Source organism: Triturus cristatus, chromosome 4_2 (genome assembly GCF_964204655.1).
Source record: "Triturus cristatus chromosome 4_2, aTriCri1.1, whole genome shotgun sequence".
In the NCBI taxonomy this organism is placed as follows: Eukaryota; Metazoa; Chordata; class Amphibia; order Caudata; family Salamandridae; genus Triturus; species Triturus cristatus.
In genome coordinates, this window is record NC_140586.1 from 49,803,381 (window position 1) to 49,821,102 (window position 17,722).

Genomic DNA, 17,722 nt, shown 5'->3' on the forward strand with positions numbered 1-17,722 from the left:
AAAGATGGAAGGTGCACTCGTTGTGAAGTCAATAGAGCAAGCAGAAATCTGTTCCAAAAAGTACTTCTTTTATTCCATTATTTCTTAAAAACTGGCACACAGGCAACGCGTTTCATTACCAGTTTTGCCAAACCGGGGCCCTGTGGGTCTAATTCATTTCAATTTGCCCACGAGGACACAGTCCACCATAGGGACTCAGACTCCTGTTCTGGCTATGGTGGACAATAAGCAGCACCATCTCAGAAACAGTTTTGATGAAGAGGTCCGTAAAATTCTACGTGCAGACTTTCCCAGACCTGACCTCCTGGGCAAGACAGCCTGCAATCCCGCCCCCCCCAAAAATCTTAGACCTCAGCATGCTAACCCTCTTTGAAGAAATATGCCAAGGACCCCAAAAAGGGCACTCACAGGACATGGAAAGCAAGCCAGAATAAACTCTTGGACCCATCTTGTCCTTTGGCAAAAAAAGTTCACAAGGCTCCATGGTGCTACAATAGATCCGGAGATCCTGACAGGCCAGTTAAAATGGACCGTTTGCCTCCTGGGAAATGACAACTGTGCCATCTCCTTAGGGCGCAGGAAATCCTTGCCTGTGCCAATTGATCCCAAGTTGGTAAACTTGGCCACTGCTGATGCTGAACCAAAAGCTAACGCAGGAAGCGATTGCACCACTTTTTTACTCTTAATGTACATATGGACTGAATGTGCTCGACCTTGGTCTGCCGTTTGTTCGTTTTTTGCTAGTTTAAGGCAAAGCATTCCCTCCCCTAAGTGGAGCTGAGGAGAGGTCTTACACCGGCACTGTCTCGGTGTACCTGTGCATGGGATAGCTGCAGCTCTCTCTATATCCTATCTCGCAAGGAGAGCAGAGAGAAAGCGAAGATGGTGTTCATTCACAGGCACGCTAAGCTGGGAAATAAACTTGAGAGCAGAAATTGAATTAAGAGCAGGAAGCCAAATTCGATGTCAGGACTGGAGGCTCAGATTATGATTTTCTTTCTTTGGTGCCAAAACCACACCAGCTAATCGAAACATTTATAAACAAAACTAAAAATCCCATGAGCGTTAAACACAACCCCTATACCTCAATTTCCTTTCCAGTCCACCAATCATAGCTCCTCCATGTCCACAAAACTGAGAAACACCTTCTTGCTGCCGTTTCTTTACTGCTCGGCAGTCAAGGCGTCTCTCGATTTTGTACCCTTCTAGTATGGTATTGGTGTGATGTATTGGTTAACCAATTGTTGTTTCTTTAGGATCTGCCATGTAAGGCCCTTGCAATGCTTTAGTTATTTGAAGTGTTTCTGATATTATCACAGCTTTATAGGTGCCTGACACCTTGATCGCCACACCCATCTCCCCCCTCCCCCTCACTCACTTAGAACAGCGGCCACAGGATTCTTTTGGAAGGCCGTCTCTTTGGACGATTGCTTCTTTGGGAGCACGTGTTGTCCAACTGACCATTTCACACAGTCCTCTTCCATTGTCCAGCACCCGCTCCTCCTTTGCGGCGGTTGAGCATGGCTGCAGACGCCTTTCTCCAGTCTATAGCAATAGGAGGCCAGTCTTCCCCATAACATCTGGGCATTTCTTACCCCACGATTCGGAGGTTACCTCTTATTTACCTGGCAGATTTACTTATTTGAATTGCGGTTGCAATAATCTTTGGAGCCTGTGGTTTTGCCACTCACAGATGCCCCTCCATACAGGGCCTTGTTGGGGGGCTGCAAACATGTTGGTGTAGGCACTGCCTGAGGGACGCTTTTCACACCTCTGGGCTGTTAGGGTTGGTTTAACCCTTCATGATCACTGCAGTGTAAAGGGCCTTGATATTTAAACATGCCCGACAGTGAGCTCTATGAGCTTGCCAACTATGGGCCATTTGAACAGGAGGGGTAATGCTACTTTGATGATGGCCTTGTGGAGGCTATAGATTTGTCTGTTCAGAAATCGGTTAATAAGCCATGGCTTTGGCACTACATCCTATACAGACCAACTGGAACACAACCAAACACTAGAAATCAGCCTCATCTCTGCTCAGGGGAGAACCTCTACTCGTAAAGACAATCCTTCCAATTCACAGAACTGGCATCATGCGGATGTCCTGGTTCAACTCTTCTAGGACTGGGATCATCGATATAGTGTTCGTGACTCTTCCAGCCCCCTCTCCTGAAACCTCCCCAGGGCGCTTCAGACACAGATTCTTCCTCCGCTCTGATCCACCTGGGCCTCCCAGGAAGAAGAATAAAAAAATCCTGTGAACTCTAAGTGCAACCGGGGCCCTGTGGGTCTAATTCATTTCAATTTGCCCACGAGGACACAGTCCACCATAGGGACTCAGACTCCTGTTCTGGCTATGGTGGACAATAAGCAGCACCATCTCAGAAACAGTTTTGATGAAGAGGTCCGTAAAATTCTACGTGCAGACTTTCCCAGACCTGACCTCCTGGGCAAGACAGCCTGCAATCCCGCCCCCCCAAAAAATCTTAGACCTCAGCATGCTAACCCTCTTTGAAGAAATATGCCAAGGACCCCAAAAAGGGCACTCACAGGACATGGAAAGCAAGCCAGAATAAACTCTTGGACCCATCTTGTCCTTTGGCAAAAAAAGTTCACAAGGCTCCATGGTGCTACAATAGATCCGGAGATCCTGACAGGCCAGTTAAAATGGACCGTTTGCCTCCTGGGAAATGACAACTGTGCCATCTCCTTAGGGCGCAGGAAATCCTTGCCTGTGCCAATTGATCCCAAGTTGGTAAACTTGGCCACTGCTGATGCTGAACCAAAAGCTAACGGCCTCCTCTTTGCAGATAAATTTGCCACGGACCGTGAAGGTGTTAAAGAACTTGCCAAAGCTCAGGTGCCTCTTAGGAAAGTTTTGAATACAAACCTTTTTGCCAGGGACAGGCAAAGCAGGAACTTTTTGACAAGCAATGATCTCTCCAAGGATTTGTGTCGCGGAGGAGTAGACGCTGGCAAGATGGTACCAGTCACACTTATCCAGAGGCAGATAGAGCAGGGGCTCTTTCAGGTGAGTCTTCCAGGCCTCCCCATCTTCATGTTTCACCGGTAAGCATTATTCCTTTATTTCAAATGCCTTTAGGGGGTATAACTCAAATGTCTTCACAGTTGGCGACAGATAACCCACGGCCTATTTAGAGCTGGTTGGTACTCTGTCCCAGCTGACTCCCCCTCGACTTCTTTGCCCCTCCCTGCAAACAAGAAATGACCTTCTTAGAGTCAGAGATTTACCAGCTTCTCCGTAAATGGTGAGATCGGCACTGCATTCCCTCATCGCTGAAGTTTTTGCAGTGGTTTTAAAATTCAATGAGTTCAATCAGTGGGCGGTCCACGGGCATTTCAAAATGCAGAGGATACACTTGCTAAGAGATCTGTTGATGAGGGCAACTGGATGATCCGTCTGGACCTGAAGGACGTCTTACAGTACCAATGTTTCTACCTCACAAGAGGTTCATACAATTTCAATAGCGGGATCAATAGTATGAATACACAGCTCTCCCTTTCAGTCTCCTGTCAGCACCCTGGTGCTTCACCAAGCTGATGAGGCCACAATGCAGAGACTCAGAGTGAAGGGCATGAGATTATTTATTCATCTGGACGACATGATTCTCATGGATCATTCACATGTTCTTATCCTCGATCACTTGTCCTTTACAGTTCATCTTTTTCAGGATTTAGGCTGTGTCATCAACCTATCAAAGTCTGTTCTGATACCAACCTAGAAATTAGAGTTCCTGGGGTTTTCACATCGACTCAGTCATGGCGCTTCTTCAGCTTCCTTCCCAGAAATTGAGACATCAAAAAGATCTTGATATCTACATTGAGCAAACAACTGATATTTGCGGATGACTGCAAGGATAGTCAGGCTTTTTGGCATCCTCCATTTAAGTTATATGTTCGGATTCTCTTCATTACAGGGCTCTACAGTGTCATAAAATCAGGCACCTCTGCAACTGCCTCTCATGCAACACTCAGATCCCCCTCTCCAAAGGACACCAGGAACTAACCGAACTGGTGGCTGATGCACATGGACACCTGGAACAGCATGGCCATCTCTGGCACTCTCCCAGACGTGGTGCTCGAATCAGACACCAGCAGATGGGGTTGTGGCGCAAGATGCGGAGATATCTCCTCTCGAGGGCACTGGACCCTTCACAAACTGGATCTTCACATAAATTGCCCGGAACTTTAGGCAGGTTATTTTGCTATTCAAGTGCACTCTCCTCTGAAGACCAATTGCAGTATCCTGCTGCCGTTTTTGGTCAACAAAATGAGAGGCACCAAGTCCAGGTGGCTAGCGGAGGTTGCCAAAGATTTTAAGCACGTCCGCCTGAAACAACACATTTCGGCGATTGCAGAGTATCTCCCAGAGCAGAAGAACGTCGCTGCAGACTGGAATTGCAGGTTCTTGGCGGTTGCGAGCAATTGGAAGATGCACCCCCTCGTGTTTCCGCCCATTCAGATTGTCCTCTGGCCTTGTGTGGTCGACCTGTTTGCATACCGACTGAATCACCATCTTCCGGTTTTCTTCAGTTGGAGGCCGGATCTATTGACATGAGCAACAGACGTGTTTCTAGAGGACTGAGCCAAGGGGCCGCTGTACACCTTTCCCTCCTTCGCATGATCGTAAGTGATCGTGCAGGTGAGGAGACGGTGTTCTTGGTGACACTGATTTGGAGGGTGCAACCAGGTTCCCGGTTCTTCATCAATTGTCAATTTCCCTCCCAGTGGCTCTTCCGATGTTCTCGGAAAATCTGCAGGAACCACTAAGGGACCTTCATCCGCTGATGTTGCAAAACTGTCCACCTCTCATGGTGTGGAACGTTTCCGTGCAACGTTGTTTTGCTCCAAGAATTGCGAGACAAACCTTTACATACCTCAACGAGAATGGGCCCCCTCCACTTGCAAGTGATAGAAGGCCAATTGGAGGATCTGAATGGGTTGGTGTGTGGAACAGGATTTGGATCCCATGACAGCAGGTTTGAAGGATAAATTGAATTTCCTGGCTGAGGGAGCTGGACAAGCCTAGTTACAAGCCAGTGAAAATTTTGAGATCAACTGTCTGGTCTGGTCATTCCCATATTGATTGTAAACCGGCTGTCGTTCACACATTGGTTTGCAAATTGTTCAAGGGTATGACAGTGTACAATCCTCCCATGCTTCATTATGAGCAGTTATTGGACATCAATTTGGTACTGAGGTTGCTTCAGAGATGGCCGGACAATGAGTCGATGTCTGGGAAGCAACTGTCTGCTAAGCTCACTATGTTGCTTTGTCTGGAGTGTTTCAGGCATTCATGCGTTGGATTTACCAGGCATTTACGCCAGAGGGAGTCTCTTCTGCAATCTCTAGACCAGGGTTCCTCATAGTACGGCCCGCGGGCCGCTGGTGGCCCGCCCGGCCTTCATTGGCGGCCCGCGGACCTTGATCGATGCCAGTACACTTCCTTGGAGGGAGTAAGCAGGGAAGATGGCCGCAGGAGCAAACGTTGTGAATACGCTTTAATACGTAATCACAACGTTTCCTCCTGCGGCCATCGTCTCTGCTTACTGCTTGCATCGGATTGGCCTGCCTGCCTCTGACGTCACACGAAGCTCACGCCCTTTAAAAGTCAGCTGTAACTAGCTCGAGTTACAGCTGACTTTTAAAGGACCTTTTGGTGAGCTTCCTGTGTCCCTCTTCACGACGTCCATCCTGCCCGCAGCCCCGGGGGACCTTCAAGCAGCGCCTGCACAGGTATGTTTATTTTCTTTAATCGTTTATGCGCGAGACCTACGAACGTGCTTTTTAATATAGTGAAGCCATGCGACCAGGAAAGTGTGTCATGTATATTTTCCTACAGTTACTCCATATGGCTCCTGCGCGCAGCCTCCCCAAGTCCCTATATCTGTGAGCGCATGCACCGGTGACGGCCTTTAAGCCTCCGAGTCTTCCCTCTCTTTCGGTCTCGCTCCTCAGTTAGTGCAAAACCAAGACTTCAGGAAACCGGTATTACCTTCTCTATCCTCCTTTCCTTTATTTGCTCCCCTGTGAAATGGATCCAAAAAAGAAAACATTTTTGCTGGAAACGTCCTTTTTCTGACACCAGTGCAGCCTCGGGTGGAGAGGAATAAAAGATTCCAAATGTCAAAAATACATAACTAATTAAAGCAAGACAGAGTGGTTGCAAGGTGGCCAGATTGATTTATTTGCACCTAAACACATTAGCGCCACGTTACAGTGTTTGCCAGTGAAGTGATACTTTTGTTTTCTCCACTCTTTGAACAACATTGTTTTCCCTGTGTGGGAAAGTGCACCTTGCCTGGAGGTACTGAATGGGAATTGGAATTGGGAAAACGAAATGAAATGTATACAGCGTCTGTGTGTTTACGAATGTGGTCTTTTTAAGCCATACCGCCTACGTTTTGAAAGGATATATGCAATGGGCACTGAAACGGGTCCTTTCCGGGCCCTGTATTCATGGCCTTACCTTTTCATGCAAAAGCACTCACTGCTTACATTTCACATGCTTTACTTAATCTTGCATTCCCTATGAGTGTTTGCGTTTTCTAGGATGTTAATTTTTTTTAAGCAGCATATTGTTCTTGTCAAGTGCGTAATTAGAATGGAGTCACATCCAGGTGTTTATAGCGGGTCAGTGCACTGCAAGTTGCTCTTTGTAGTTGCATCTGATTGTGAAATACACCATTGTCTAATGTTTTGAAAGGTTTTTTTTACTCTAGCTCCGCCCCCACTGATCCCGCCCCCACAGACTCCACCCCTATCAGTGTGGCCCTCGGCCACTAACCACACTGTAATTTTGGCCCCCAACAGAAAGTTTGTGAGTACCCCTGCTCTAGACGTACAAAAAAACGTTTCAGAAGTCCATCGATTACCCAAACTGTTCCTTATGATGAAAAATTCTTTGTGGTACAAAATGTAGGAACTTATGAGAACTGTACCAGATTACTGTGTATGTATCCTAATGGCCAACTTATAATTGTTGTGCAAAAACCTTTTACGCCCGTGGCGACCACAACTCTGTTCCCGTGGGTCCGATAGATTATGGCCAAGGCACGTATTAATGTTAACAGGTTTGGGGGGGGGGAACGGACACTCTGCTTGTGGAGCTTGGCCTCCAAGGCTCTTCCTTTGGTTCCCGGCTCAAGTACATCCTCTGTTTTATGGACATGGAGGAGTTACGATTGGTGGTCTGGAAAAGAAGTGTGGGGGTGTTTAATACTCACAGGATTTGTAATTTTGTTTTTTGAATATTTTGATTGGCTGCTGTGGTTTTGGCAGTAAAGAAAGAAGCATATTCCCAGCCTCCATGTCCTTAATATTGTTGTCGCGAATAATAGAAAAACTGCCACTGAGCAAGTTTCTCATGAAAGCAGCCCTTAATGACTTTCAGGTACCTCCTTTAATACAAGTGAAGGTAACAGCTATCAAAATGGAGGTGCTCCAGAACAGGTCAGTGGGTACCAAAAGCACAAGAATGGACAACCAAAAAAAGCAGTTCAAGGTACCTGAGGCAGTGGAGGAACTGGGATACAGCCACTAACTTTCATAGGAGTTTCAGAATTGCACTGTAAACTTCAATTCAACTGGAAGTCAATGTGTAGTGTCTAGAGAACACTAGGTTATCTAATCTCCACATCTTGAGTCTCCCAATGCAGCAAGAGGGCTTGATCCAGACATGTTAAGGCGGAGGATGAAATGGATGAGGTTTAAGTGTGATGGTTAGTCCAGCTATATACTCCGAGACCTGGTATTGGAGCCACATGTGTAGACAGTTACTGCAGAGACGGGTTCTGTGAGGAGACAAGACCAGACATCAGGATCGGCCACTAAACAATTTGTGTGGAGAAACTTTACATGTGGGAGCACGGCAGGGCAATTCTTATTTTGCACACACTAGCGTAACGTAACTTGAGGGGGCCCCCCTGCAAGGTATGAGGGGCCCCTCTGGACTAAATCGTGAGCTCCCTGGCCAGAGTACTGTGCTGAGGGGCCCACTGGGGCTTGGGGGCGCCCTGCACCGTGGGGGCCTGTGTTTCACCACTGTTAGCACATTCTGAACAGGAAAACAATACAATTTATCATTTTACTGTAGAACAGCGGGGCTAGAGTAAGAGGCACTAACTAGTACAGTATCCCAACTAGGTTCTGGGCGAGTTCCAATGAAAGTCTACAAATTCCAACAACTACAGATCCATAGCGAACAGACCAATTCTTGGCAAGCTTATAGGGAAAACCAGCTTTAAACCTGGATGTCATAATTCACTGAAGACAATCCCACAGTTTCTTACCTCCAACTGGATTCCGCCCAGGAAGAGGCACTGAATCTGCTCTAATCTCTATCTGGGATGACCTTAAAAACAAAGTGGACCAGAACAGAGTTGCAACCCTTCTTCGCTTGGTCCTTTCAGCAACCTTTGACGCAGTGGACCATTATACACTCTACCAAAGACTTAAGAATACCAGAATAGAGAGCACAGTTCTAATCTGGATTACATCCTGCCTAAACAGAACAAATATTTATAATCCCCAATTCTCTTCTAAACCATACAACATTAAAGCAGGAGTCCCTCAAGTCTCAATTATCTCACCCATGCTTGTCAACATCTACATGAAATCATTGCCAGATCTGATCAATGAGTTTCTCATGACCTGCTAAAACTACACAGATAAATCTGAAATGGAAAAGCCCAAAGGACATTACAATATCAAAACTCTTCCACTGCTTAAGGGCCGCTGAGCAATGGATGACATGGAGACGCCTCAAATTGAATAACTAAGGAGGAAAAAAAACCTTGGTATTAACATGGACACCCAACTGTCAATAAATCCACAAGTGGATAATGTAGCCAAATTAAGCCCTCTCACAAAGAAAACGCAAGGTTCAAACTCATCTCTTGTTCTATCAAAACTGGACAACGCTAACTTTCACGGTTTAACTTTGTCAAATATGAGAAGACTACAAAGAACTCAGAACGATGTCCCTAGACCCCACCTATCTAAAGCCACCAGCACACATCTCCTCTGCATTGAGGGCGCTATATTGGTTACCAGTTGAATAAGATCCTCCTTCAAGCTGCTTTGTATCACACAAAACGCAATACATGACAAAGGCCAACTTTCATCTGGAAGAAAAAAAAACAAATACATAGAACATAGGAACCTAAGCTCAATAATTGCCCCTGCCTCATAATTCCTAAATACAAGGAAAAAACATGGGTGGTACATCTTTCTCTGTTCAAGCAGCCAAATCTCAAACATAAGATCCACAGACAACCATCTCCATTTCAGAAGATTAGTAGTCAATAGCTGGCTCTTCCCCTCATAACAACTATAGTCACAAATCAAGAATTTACCACTAAAATATAATCAAACAAGACAAACTATACCTCTCAGTATGGAAAAGAGCAATTATACAAGTACACATCATAGTACTTTGAAATATGCCTCCAGTTGTAAGTAGATACATGTATATAAAAGAAAATCTATATTACACCACAAGATACATGTGCATAGCCGACCAAGTCAAAACTGCTGCTTCTATGTACATATAGGTGCATATATAGAGGATTATGCCTGCTACTAATAACTACAATAAGAGGCACGTGTATGTAGGTTAGTTATAAAAAAAAAAACATTTTTTTAAAAAGGTATGACAAGATTAATGTGGACAGCAAATCATGTAAATATTACTGCTTCAATGTGCATATGGCTATTTCTATAGGCAGGTTTAATCAAACAAACGTAACTTTACCAAGCACGAGATAGATAGATAGATAGATGTAGCCTAGCGGCTAGGGCGGTCGACCTCAAATCTGGGGGAACAGGGTTAGAGTCTCAGCAACGATGCTCAACATCCTGTGATTCTAGGCAGATCATTAAATCTCGCCCGTGCCAAACAAAAATGAATATGTCCTTATGTAACACAACTGGTGCTCATGTAAAGCGCTCCGATACCAAGTTTGCGCTACATAAAAATCAGTCTTTTTTTGTTTTTTTTACAAAAATGCACTTACTATAAAAAAAAATCCTTCCGATTTTCCTCCCTCCGTTATCCCAAACATCCTTTCGCCCCTCCATTTTACCCATTCCACCCCGCTAACAAGCACACAGGACCACCATTTACATATACACTTACTTCCCCTTTTCAATTTCATTCTGATCATTCTACCCCTTCTGCAAACCTCCCCCCTTTTCAAATCAATTACAGTCATTCTATTCCTACTCCCAACTACTAAACACGCATGAAATCAAGAGCACAAACGTAACATAATTAATGCACAGGAAAAAATTGTAACCTGCTAACTACAAACCTCTAGATTTACTCTTGGTGCTGAAGAATAGCCTTGGGGTAGGGCTAGAAACATGTTGACCAGTGGAACTGCGGTATATTTTCCCCTCTAGTTCCCTGATCTTTTCCCCATATTTTAATCATACCAGATAGAAGCACGAATACAAAATCCTTTACTACTAGCCAGGTATTATTAATTTTTTCCTCTTCTCCCACTCCAATCTTTTACTTTATCTAATACATTATCTTACCAACATAAAAAGTGCTCTAGCATAACACATAGGTCGTAGCACACACCGTTTCGCAGCAGAACGGGAAGAACGCAATGATGAAGCATGCCACCAAGGGGAATCCCTGGTGGGTGAGAGTTATCTAAGGAAAATCCAGTTCTTTCTATATAAACATGCGAGTGGAAAGAAAAACCCTTCATGAAGGGCTCCTTTTTTATTATAGCATATTACCTGGAGGACAGGCCCTTTTTGTTGTTCTTCCTATCCCCCCCCCCCCCCCCCCCCCCCCCCGTTTAGAAATTGAATACACCTTTTACAATCTCTCTTTGAGCTGGGTAAATTTTTGCTGGAGGAACGCAAGCAACACAACAGCGGTTGGCTCACAAGGATTTGATGTTTTTCCAATCTGTTTGAAAGTAGCTTCTAATGATTGTTTTACAGGTTTACATCGTGCCCCAAATCATTAGCAACCACCATGGAAGCACTGCCTGATGCAAATGTCGTTTTACTAATATGAACAGTTTGGTTGGCATAATTTAAGGAATAGGTTGAATTATATGGATGTACTGGAACATTTCTCTTTTTACTGGAGCATCCTGGTCTAGTCTGTGTGGTGGTGGTTCTTTTTGTTAAATAATCAGACGAACCAACACCAGATGACTTGCCCTTTTCTCAACAGCTTAGTAAATACGCAGATCAGAGGAAGACAATATTAAAATAGGCCCTGGACAACTCCTCAGATCGAGGGACACCACTACAGGTTATTACAGAATATAATTCACATTTCCCTGAGCATTTACCAAGCGAACATCCACTGGAGCTTCGTTGAAAAGCATGTGGGCAGCCTGTAGAGGTACAGACCCTAATTATGCATCGTGCATAAACTCATCTTTACCAAAGGTTGGCTAGTGACAGTGAACGGAGATATCAAAATAAAATGAGGATATCTGCTCAACTTTACATTCCATTACATGAAGCCCCTAAAGTTTTACACTCCGCTACAGATTAAATAACTGCTTTAAATGCCCCTAGTCTTACATCCTCTTAAGGCGAATGTAGGCCTGTTAGTCCCTCCTTGGTACGGCCTTGCCTGCAATTGTTACCTCCCATAACGACTGGACCTTTTACTTGGCTTCTTACATGGTCTGCGTTATATATGGGTGAGCACTAAGCTGTTTATTGACTAATGGGGACAAACATTGGCGGGTAGCCTTTTTGTATTTGCAGCGCACACCCACCGCTTTCAAATAGAGCGCTATGCCGCTCCAACCAGTGCTTCAAATGGAAAAATAGAAGTGCAGGTAGCATGAAGCAGAGTACCTGCTTGTGTCTGAGAAGTGCCGGTACTCTCCAATCAAAAGTATTACCCCACTCTTGAAAAGTGCCAGTACTCTTCCTCTCAAAATCAGAAAGTGCTGGTACTCCGTACCGGGCAGAACCAGCCCAGTTAAAGCACTGGCTCCAACTTTTAAAAGCGGCTGCCCTCCAACTTTTAAAAGCGGCTGCCCCCTACCTCCACAGCACTCATGGCACTATGGTGAAGGTTTTTTTATTTTTTATAATTACTTTTTAGAAGAACGTGGCATCCGCTTCAGAGACACCGCACGTTCTCAACTTTTTTTTTTTTAATTTTGCATGCTGAGCCCAGCGCCTAGTTAGGAACACCACCATCAGTTTCATTTTTTTCCTTGAACTATAATATTGAGCGTTGTGCTCGCTTCAGGGACACCGTGCTCTACATACAATAGGTCTTCCTTTTGCTAAAAACTTTGACCTATTTGTATTGTAAATGACAATGCCTTTTAATATTATAAAAGGCATTGCCATTTACAATGCCAGTAGCTCAAGATCTCGCTATTGCGAGACCTATTGCATTGTAAATGCTTGTTGTTATGGTATAGCTAAATAAGCTACAGTTGCAATATGAATTACTGAATATGCTACGGTCACTATATCTCTTGTTTAGTATTATGGATGCAATATTTCCTATTCAGTACGGTATACTAAAGCTACATTTCTTAGCATGAACCAGTCCCATTTTGCACACTTAGTATCACTGCTGCACCAATCTCTTGCATAAATTGCACCAATTCTGGCTCGACTTTCCCACTGTGGATTTTATTTTGCTAGAGTCATAATATTTTTTGCATACTTTCACGGTTGCAGTGAATTATATTAAGGCCACAGCATTCCTTTATGCATGTACACGCCTTGAGAAGTGCTACAGACTAGAATGCCTTAACTTGAACGATATGCTGGACCAATTGTTGGATACATTTTCTCCCAACTTGAAACATAAGAGGCTGCTGTTTAAAGTTCTTTCAAAGCACTACGAATCGTGATCTTGATTAGCTAAAAGGCCGGTGCTTCAAAAACAAGGTAATGAGGACCCTAGAGCTGCATGGGTACTTTATACGTCCTAAAGAATTAATCATCCAAAATGTCAATAGAAAGTATTGTAATAATTTTGACAGAATTCCCGGGTTTGCTTTGAAGCCCATTAAGAAAAGTCAAATTCTCTCAATTCAGTGGCTGTAGATTACATTTGGTAGCTCAATGCTTAAGCCTTCAACCTCCACTATTTAAAATTTGGACTGGCCAGTTCTGAACACAAAGCATTACGGGAAAGCTTGATATTTGCTAAGAATATCATGCATATGTTAACGGTTTCAAATACGATTCACTTGCGACTTCATAAGGAATTTGTAAAGTACGTCTCCTCTGTGGGTATGCTAAATTATTCTCGTTTAAGCAACTATGAAGGCACACAATTCCATAAAGCGATCGAATGTTTCGTTTACAGCCACGACTTTGAAGTCCAACTATGTAGATCAGCAGACACTACAAAAGATGTACTTTTTTTGTCTGCACACCCAATCTGGCGTCTTAACAGGTAGAGAGGCTTTATAGCTGTCATGAGCTAAAAACGCACGCGGACAAAGGTGAGACCACAGAACGGAAAATCATTGCTAGCAACTCTATGAGTACCGATCAAAATGTCAGTGCAGAAAAGAAGCCCTATGATTACATGAAAAAGCCTGGGCCGCGTTGGAAAAATGGAATACAAATCATGATAGCCAAAGCGGTTATGACGACGCTCATCAAGCATGTCAGGCACATATAATTTGAGAACGTTAACTGGTACGAAAGTTTGTTAAATTGGGACTTTTGCAACTTATGTTCCGGTTGAACGAGTGCTGAGTGTAATAAGTAAATAAAGTAATCATTTATGGTTCCACCCACTTGTAAGAAAAAAAAAATTGCCCCCGCAGACCCATGACATCAAGAAACGTTAAAATAAAAGCTTTCGAAAAGGTATTCTTTCTATGGAGGTAGGATGCTTAACAGACTATCTGGAGCAGCTACTTGAAATGGTACGCTTGAGTTTTCCTCTGAAAGATGTACCTGCTTTATTTACTAGCCTCCCTTGATTAATACGATTATGTTAGTAATTGATTAAAAAGCATGGGGAACTGCAAGAACAGAATGAGGCTTGGGTTTCTTCATGATAGTTCTAATGGATAATACCTTTTTTTGTGTTTGGAAATATTTCATAACGGTCAGTCTCAACTTTACCTTTGCTAGTACACGAGCATTCTAATAATAAATGTTCAGATGCAATATTTCCTGCAAACATCCAATTTAGCCACATAAAGCCATTTGCACGTTACCATCTGTTAAAGTCCTGGGTGTTTTATTTAGTAAAGATTATATTTAGCTACTATGGAGTGTAGGGCTCTACTGCCTTGGGTTGGGGCTGTAAACGTATTCTTTACTGAATTACATTAAGATAAAATCCACGAATGGGGTGTTTTCTTGAAAGTTAGGAGTGGACCTCTACTTCATAAAGACAATAAATGATATACTTGTCGTATTATTTTTGTTAAAGGGCAAGTCTTTATGCAAGCATTGCTTTCACGTCCACGAATACATAGTAGTAGACCTCAAATCATCAATAATAGACGTCACAAAAGCACTATCGTGACTGGCCTAACAGATGATACGGGTATTCCGTATACAAAAAACGGACTTTTGGTTTTTATGCAACCGAGAATTTTCCCGACGGACATACATACACAGAAAATAGCAAACCTCAGAATTAGTCATGCTGCAACATATCAGATCCACCATCTTGCGAAACTTAAACTGTGCAAAGGTGGTGGCTCTACCTGCTCGGTAACAGGAATTGGTTAATGTTGTTAAAACCAACAAATCAAGTTTGCCAAAGTACGACCCTGACCCAAAAGAAGACACTCAAAACAAGGGCAATGGATGATAGAAAAGTCTGACATACTATACGAGGGGCCACCCAACTGTTGGGAACCAAAAACAGCTAAATTAGTTTAAAGTCTGCTCATTCTTAATTTTAAATATTTGCATAGTTTGGGGCGTGTGGAAGGGACATTATCATGTTTTTTCTGACAACTTTACTATGGTATTTATTAGCCCAACCTGATGTGCATCTTTACTTCTTTATCCACACAATAGTGCAACCGTCAAACATGCATGCAGTGTACGACTCGTGCACAGTACTCAGCCATGGCTGGGAAAGTATGCGCTGCAGTACACATAAATAACGTGCCAGTTTAATTTAAGATGTACACAGAGTGATCTGCTCACATATGACTGGCATCTACTGAAAACGCCTCCAAATGTAAAGTACACTTACTCAGCTATTATATCCCTTCCCTTAAAAAATAGAAATGACAACCTCCTGAAACACAATCTAAACAAAGTTAAGTTGAATGCAACCCAAAGAACAGTCAGTGGTTAGTATTTTACTTCCACTTAAGTATGGCAAAGCCTACAGCACATGATGAGCGCATTACGAGGACAAAATCAACACTGAGCACACGGAGGAGATGGTTAAGGGTGGGTCTACATCAACTGAGTCCAGATCAAGCACGTGTAGGGGCACGCTGCAATAGCAAGCGCAGCAAAATGAGGTGGGGTGCAGCAGCCCACTGCGAGTCTACTAAAAGAAGGGAGGGACAAACAGCAGGAAAATATATAATCAGTATTAGTACATCATGCCTGCCATTTGTCTAGCCTCGTAGTTCTCGGGAGCATGGGAATGTCTCTGCACGTGGTTTTTGGCTGTAACTGACGGGGTAACGAAAAATCAGGTCTTTAGTGACTCGACATCGAGAGTGTGACGTGCTTTGCTTCGAGAGCTTACGCACCTTTTCACTACAGTAGCTGCGTTTGACTTAAAGCGAGTGACATTAGACTGGTGCATCACAATGAAAAACATGGGGTACATGAAGCAGAGGGGGTACCCTAAAATAGCTGCCCAATAAAAGGACACAGCCTGAATCAAATGTGTTTGCATCAAGGTGGTAGCCTGGAGTACACTGGGAGTTTGTCCAAGGTGGAGAAGTCAGCAGCACCGAAGGACATTACAATGGCAATTAGGAGCATAAGGAGTGGCACGTCAAGAAGTGGGGGTCAGTGCGCAGCAACAAGGAATAAACAAAGGGATGAATAAGTGTAACGCACAGTAGGTGCATCAAGTTAGGTAAGCTGCAGCACTCAAGAGTATATAACGGGTGAGGTTTGAATGCAGCACATGGGGTATCAAGTAGCCAATGCCACATATGCATGAGCACCACAAGAGGCAGCGGAAACTCTGTACTTAAGGGGGGTGGGCGCAGACAGATTAACGGGTGTCAACCACCAAAACATGGGTGTAGGGCTGCAAGCTGCAGGGCGAGTGGCTGCAACACAGAGGCGCAAAGCAGGCAACACAACGGGACAATAAATGGGTATGGTGGGGTGTAAACACAAGTGCGGTACACGAACTGGGGAAGCTTGCTGCACATGAACAACATTTAAGGGAAAACTTCAGGTTATGTCATTAGACCAGATGCGAAGGATTCGTCCCGATGAGTTCAGTGCTTTAACAAACTGAGGGACACGATGGCTAAACAAGGAACTCCGCAAATCCTCCAACTCGAATGCCCCAAGAGCCAGATTGATAGGGACCTGGACTCTATTATAATCAAACAAGAATGAGCACAGCATCAACCAGGAGGGATTAAGCAAGGCAACTCACCTCTACACTCCGCTCCACACCGGCTCCCGCGTCCTCATCCTCCGGGGCGGGGGCAGCATGGCGGGCTGCTGGGGGCGCGGACGGACAAAGAGTAGGCCCGAATAGGCGGGGGAGTGCGGCTAGGCTTTGCTTTGGGTTAGCCAGGGGTGGGGGTTCGTGAGGGGACTGTCCACGGCTCCGCTCTCTCCTCCCGGTACCTCCTCAGGTCGCCATCTTCACACCCCGGGGAACAAGTAGTGCGGCGGAGGAACACTGCGGAATGGCCCTCGATGGTGCGCTCTTGTTTCTGCATCCAATGGTGGCACCGTGGTCTTCGGAATTCTATCCTAGCAGAGAAGAGTTGTGTTCCGCTACAGAAAAAAAATCCAGGGGAGCCCAACGGGGCGCGCGGCCTGTGACTGTGCAGCGCTGCGGCCCCGGGAAGGATTACTCCGCTATTGGTTAACCCTCTGACTGCCAGGACTACTTCCAGGTCCGTCGCGCGTGCGCTTTGAGGTAAGGCCTGGTCTGAGAGCAGAAACTGTCAGGGAGCGGAAGTGACGCCACATCGGGAAATCGAACACTGGCAATTCGTGTACTGTCTAGCACCCGGAAGTGACATTGTAGTGGGGTGGGGGATGCTCAATACACAGCGTTATCGGATACTAACAGTGGCGCAACAAACGTTATCCTTATGTAGTGCTCGAGTTCGTCTTTGCAAGAAATTGCAGTGGCGATGACAGCAAACATTTCCAGGCAATTGTATTCAGGGGCATCCGAATGAGAGCAACTGTCTGAAACCGGATGTGACGACAATAGGAAGTGTATAGCATGAATCTGTTCAGAGTTGTGAGCTCAAAACACCGCTGCTACTGTCAACTCTGAAGCCTCGGGCTTTTTTTTTTTTTAACCAAAACAACTCTGAAAGGAGAACATTGTAGGTAAACTCAGAAGGGGCAGCACATATTGACATTGCGTATGTAATTTCCCGATTCTATGGCAGGACCGGAGGCTTCTGATTATGCTTTCTCTATTTCTTTACTGAACTCAGCAGCCAATGAGAAATAAACTACAATAAGTAAAAACATCACAACCCATGAGGCTTTGAACCACGCCTCCTCGTAACCACCAATGGCAATCAGGCAA

General features: G+C 44.6%; 1 protein-coding gene across 7 annotated transcripts in view; it reads right to left on the bottom strand.

Moving 5' to 3' along the window:
• KMT2D (lysine methyltransferase 2D) overlaps positions 1-17,076 on the bottom strand; it is a 1,389,531-nt gene extending 1,372,455 nt beyond the window's left edge. For all 7 annotated transcript variants that reach the window (XM_085600422.1, XM_085600421.1, XM_085600420.1 and 4 more), the window contains exon 1: positions 16,598-17,076. The gene's annotated coding sequence lies outside the window, so the exon portion shown is untranslated. The remainder of the gene's footprint in view (positions 1-16,597) is intronic.
• Between the last annotated feature and the right edge of the window lie 646 nt (positions 17,077-17,722).